Genomic DNA, 6,000 nt, shown 5'->3' on the forward strand with positions numbered 1-6,000 from the left:
ACGGTTTTCATATGATTCTCTACAACAGTCCATTAAAGTCAGTATAATAGATAGGGAAGCTAGCTAGCTCCTGTGCTCAATAGAGAAAGCGTGACCTGCTAACACCTGGATTGTTGTGACGTACGTTGTTTGAAGGAGACCAAGGCGCAGTGTAATTTGTGGTCATCATATTTATTTCAAGGAGAACCAGCAACAAATTAACAAAGTGAAACCGAAACATACAGCCTTGTAGGGCTCAACAGCAACAATACAAGGACAAGATCCCACAACATAGGTGGGGAAAAAGGCTGCCTAAGTATGATTCCCAATCAGAGACAACGATAGACAGCTGCCTCTGTTTGGGAACCACACTCGGCCAAACACAAAGAAATACAACACATAGAATGCCCACCCAAATCACACCCTGACCAAACCATATAGAGACATAAAAAAGCCTCTCTAAGGTCAGGGCGTGACAATTGTAGCCTTGTTAGAAAGGCAACGCCTACTATTGTGTGAGTCACTTAGCTTGGCACAAGCTATCAATATGCATCTTTCAGGTGTGAAAATAGCCCAATAAACTCTCCTGGTTATGAAATCAATGGAGTCAATGTATTCAACCACCCATTCCATTCCGTCCCATTGATATGATTATACCCTTCAACTATATTATATTAATTTATGAAGGCATATATAGTACGTGCCATAGGACAAGTATATCTTTCTAACAGTCTAGCAGAGCAGGTATTAGGTTCTAATGGGCTTCCTAGGTTTTAATTAGGGAGGAATTCTTGTTATGGTAGACAGATGGCAGAATCTTCTTTCTTTTTAAAGTCATGCTAATTAAAATCCTCAGAGCGGCTCATTCTAACCAGAACACCTGATAAGGATTTAGCCAAGTAATAAGGAACCTGAAAACCTTTGCGCTTCGCAATAGAAACCAATCAATTCGTCACAAACCACCTTTTGCAAGTTTTCTGGGGATTTCTGAGAATTCATGTAGGTGCTGCAGAGCGTGATGATCTTAGGCTGCCATCTTGAATTTACACTGCTGTCCTTAAGACTGTTAATATTCATACGTATGTTTTACTTTCATATACTGGATTAGGTGTCTTTATAACCACTTTAATGACCAAACTACCACTATCATTACAAACATAATAGGGCTATGGAAATCTAGGGGAGCCCTGGGATGGTTATCCCATGGGTTGGTTGTCACAGTGCTGTGTGGTCTGAATCTCTTCTCATTCACAGGGAAGCCCTTCACATGTCATCTCTCTAGCTATCCCCAGCGCTGTGAAACCAGCGCTTTGAGGAGGGTTTTCAGAAGGCTCTCAACAATGCAGATGGCAAATCAAGGCACATTTGGAAGGAAATGGAAAATGGCTTTTTTTCTCTGAATAGACTCTGGCAGAATATATACTGGCTGTGGTGTAGCCTCACAGACATAACCCCACACACAATATAACAACCACTTATTTTCTTTTTTTAATCTTATTTATCTATTTTATCTATCTTATATTTATCTTTTTCCACAGTTTTGTTGCACTACAGCCTAAATTGAGCATTTATTAAATTGAGAATGTGCGTCACTGTTCTACACACCATACCCCATACTGTCAAATTGGAATTATGTTTAGAAATTAATTACAAATTAAAAGCTGAAATGTCGTGAGACACTAAGTATTTCAAATCAAATCAAATCAAATTTATTTAATTGTATTTATTTATAAAGCCCTTCGTACATCAGCTGATATCTCAAAGTGCTGTACAGAAACCCAGCCTAAAACCCCAAACAGCAAGCAATGCTGGTGTACAAGCACGGTGGCTAGGAAAAACTCCCTAGAAAGGCCAAAACCTAGGAAGAAACCTAGAGAGGAACCAGGCTATGTGGGGTGGCCAGTCCTCTTCTGGCTGTGCCGGGTGGAGATTATAACAGACTTAGATTCACACAGGACACCGAATAGGACAGGAGAAGTACTCCAGATATAACAAACTGACCCTAGCCCCCCGACACATAAACTACTGCAGCATAAATACTGAAGGCTGAGACAGAAGTGGTCAGGAGACACTGTGGCCCCATCCGAGGACTCCCCCGGACAGGGCCAAACAGGAAGGATATAACCCCACCCACTTTGCCAAAGCACAGCCCCCACACCACTAGAGGGATATCTTCAACCACCAACTTACCATCCTGAGACAAGGCTGAGTATAGCACACAAAGATCTCCGCCATGGCACAACCCAAGGGGGGGGCGCCAACCCAGACAGGATGACCACATCAGTGAATCAACCCATTCAGGTGGCGCACCCCTTCCAGGGACGGCATGAGAGAGCCCCAGTAAGCCAGTGACTCAGCCGCTGTAATAGGGTTAGAGGCAGAGAATCCCAGTGGAAAGAGGGAAACCGGCCAGGCAGAGACAGCAAGGGCGGTTCGTTGCTCCAGAGCCTTTCCGTTCACCTTCCCACTCCTGGGCCAGACTACACTCAATCATATGACCCACTGAAGCGATGAGTCTTCAGTAAAGACTCAAAGGTTGAGACCGAGTTTGCGTCTCTGACATGGGTAGGCAGATCGTTCCATAAAAATGGAACTCTATAGGAGAAAGCCCTGCCTCCAGCTGTTTGCTTAGAAATTCTAGGGACAATTAGGAGACCTGCGTCTTGTGACCACAGCGTACGTGTAGGTATGTATGGCAGGACCAAATCAGAGAGATTTAACCCCTAAATAAGTTTAGGAGTAAAAATGTCCTTAACAACTATCACAATACGTTTCATTGACTCACTCTGTGTGCAATAGTAGTGTTTAAAATAATTTTTGCATGACTAACTAATCTCTGTACCCCTAAAGTATCTGTACGTCAGTCGAGCAGTGAAGGTGTTCCAATGCTTCGCAAATTTTTTGCACTTTTTGTGGGAAAGGGATCGTAAGTAAGCATTTTATGGTAAAGTCTTCACATGTTGATTTCGGCACATCTGACAAATACAATTTGATTTGATATATAAATCACTAGCCTTTCCCCCTTTTTCAGATCAATCCCAGTTCAATAACTGAGTGTCTCCTGTGTACTAACGGCCAATGCAGGCTTCGTGGAAACCAACAAGTCCCGATTCAAGACTATCTCCTTCAAAATCATCTGATTCAAGACAATCTACTTCAAGACTCTCTGATTCAAGAGTGTCTGCTTCAAGACTCTCTGATTCAAGACAATCTACTTCAAGACTATCTGATTCAAGACTATCTCCTTCAAAATCATCTGATTCAAGACAATCTACTTCAAGACTCTCTGATTCAAGAGTGTCTTCTTCAAGACTCTCTGATTCAAGAGTCTCTGCTTCAAGAATATCTGCTGTATGTCTGTGCTTCTCCTCATTTCACCAGGTGAAGATGCTTTATCTGGACCTACTAACATAATGTAATCAGGAGACAGTTTATACTTAGGTGAAGACAAAGGGTTTTAGGTATTTTCATTCTTTATCATCAACAAAATAATCATAAACTCAGCAAAAAAATTATGTCCTCTCACTGTCAACTGCGTTTACTTTCAGCAAACTTCACATGCGTAAATATTTGTATGAATTTAACAAGATTCAACAACTGAGACATAAACTGAACAGGTTCCACAGACATGTGACTAACAGAAATTGAATAATGTGTCTCTAAACAAAGGGGGGGGGGGGGGGTCAAAATCAAAAGTAACAGTCAGTATCTGGTGTGGCCACCAGCAACAGTAAGTACTGCAGTGCATCTCCTCCTCATGGACTCCACCAGATTTGCCAGTTCTTGCTGTGAGATGTTACCCCACTCTTCCACCAAGGCACCTGCAAGTTACCAGACATTTCTGGGGGGAATAGCCCTAGACCTCACCCTCCCAGACGTGCTCAATGTGACTGAGATCCGGGCTCTTCAAAGGCCATGACAGAACACTGACATTCCTGTCTTGCAGGAAATCACGCACAGAACGAGCAGTATGGCTGGTGGCATTGTCATGCTGGAGGGTCATGTCAGGATGAGCCTGCAGGAAGGGTACCACATGAGGGAGGAGGATATCTTCACTGTAATGCACAGCGTTGAGATTGCCTGCAATGACAACATGCTCAGTCCGATGATGCTGTGACACACCGCCCCAGACAATGATGGACCCTCCACCTCCAAATCGATGCCGCTCCAGAGTTCAGGCTCATTCCTTCAATGATAAACACAAATCCGACCATCACCCCTGTTGACACAAAACCGCAACTCGTCAGTGAAGAGCACTTTTTTCCAGTCCTGTCTGGTCCAGCGACGGTGGGTTTGTGCCCATAGATGATGTTGTTGCCGGTGATGTCTGGTGAAGACCTGCCTTACAACAGGCCTACAAGCCCTCAGTCCAGTCTATTGCGGACAGTCTGAGCACTGATGGAGGGATTGTGCGTTCCTGGTGTAACTCGGGCAGTTGTTGTTGCCATCCTGTACCTGTCCCACAGGTGTGATGTTCGGATGTACCGATACTGTGCAGATGTTGTTACACGTGGTCTGCCACTGCGAGGACGATCAGTTGTCCATCCTGTATCCCTGTAGCGCTGTCTTAAGCGTCTCACAGTATGGACATTGCAATTTATTGCTTTGGCCACATCTGTAGTCCTCCTGCCTCCTTTTCATAACTGTGAACTTATTTGCCTACCGTCTGTAAGCAGTTAGTGTCTTAACAACCGTTCCACAAGCATGGGAAACAGTTTAAACTCTTCACAATGAATTATCTCTGAAAGACAGGGTCCTGAAAAAGGAAAGTTTCTTTTTTCTGAGTTTAATTTATGATTCTATATGTGTCCATTACTATATGTCCATTACATGTCAATTACATGTCTATTATATGTCAATTACATGTCCATTACATTTCATTTATTTATTTTATTTATTTTACCTTTATTTAACCAGGTAGGCAAGTTGAGAACAAGTTCTCATTTACAATTGCGACCTGGCCAAGATAAAGCAAAGCAGTTCGACAGATACAACGACACAGAGTTACACATGGAGTAAAACAAACATACAGTCAATAATACAGTATAAACAAGTCTATATACAATGTGAGCAAATGAGGTGAGAAGGGAGGTAAAGGCAAAAAAGGCCATGGTGGCAAGGTAAATACAATATAGCAAGTAAAACACTGGAATGGTAGTTTTGCAATGGAAGAATGTGCAAAGTAGAAATAAAAATAATGGGGTGCAAAGGAGCAAAATAAATAAATTAATTAAATACAGTTGGGAAAGAGGTAGTTGTTTGGGCTAAATTATAGGTGGGCTATGTACAGGTGCAGTAATCTGTGAGCTGCTCTGACAGTTGGTGCTTAAAGCTAGTGAGGGAGATAAGTGTTTCCAGTTTCAGAGATTTTTGCAGTTTGTTCCAGTCATTGGCAGCAGAGAACTGGAAAGAGAGGCGGCCAAAGAAAGAATTGGTTTTGGGGGTGACTAGAGAGATATACCTGCTGGAGCGTGTGCTACAGGTGGGAGATGCTATGGTGACCAGCGAGCTGAGATAAGGGGGGACTTTACCTAGCAGGGTCTTGTAGATGACATGGAGCCAGTGGGTTTGGCGACGAGTATGAAGCGAGGGCCAGCCAACGAGAGCGTACAGGTCGCAATGGTGGGTAGTATATGGGGCTTTGGTGACAAAACGGATTGCACTGTGATAGACTGCATCCAATTTGTTGAGTAGGGTATTGGAGGCTATTTTGTAAATGACATCGCCAAAGTCGAGGATTGGTAGGATGGTCAGTTTTACAAGGGTATGTTTGGCAGCATGAGTGAAGGATGCTTTGTTGCGAAATAGGAAGCCAATTCTAGATTTAACTTTGGATTGGAGATGTTTGATATGGGTCTGGAAGGAGAGTTTACAGTCTAACCAGACACCTAAGTATTTGTAGTTGTCCACGTATTCTAAGTCAGAGCCGTCCAGAGTAGTGATGTTGGACAGGCGGGTAGGTGCAGGTAGCGATCGGTTGAAGAGCATGCATTTAGTTTTACTTGTATTTAAGAGCAACTG

Source organism: Oncorhynchus mykiss, chromosome 15 (assembly GCF_013265735.2).
Source record: "Oncorhynchus mykiss isolate Arlee chromosome 15, USDA_OmykA_1.1, whole genome shotgun sequence".
Classification (NCBI taxonomy): domain Eukaryota; kingdom Metazoa; phylum Chordata; class Actinopteri; order Salmoniformes; family Salmonidae; genus Oncorhynchus; species Oncorhynchus mykiss.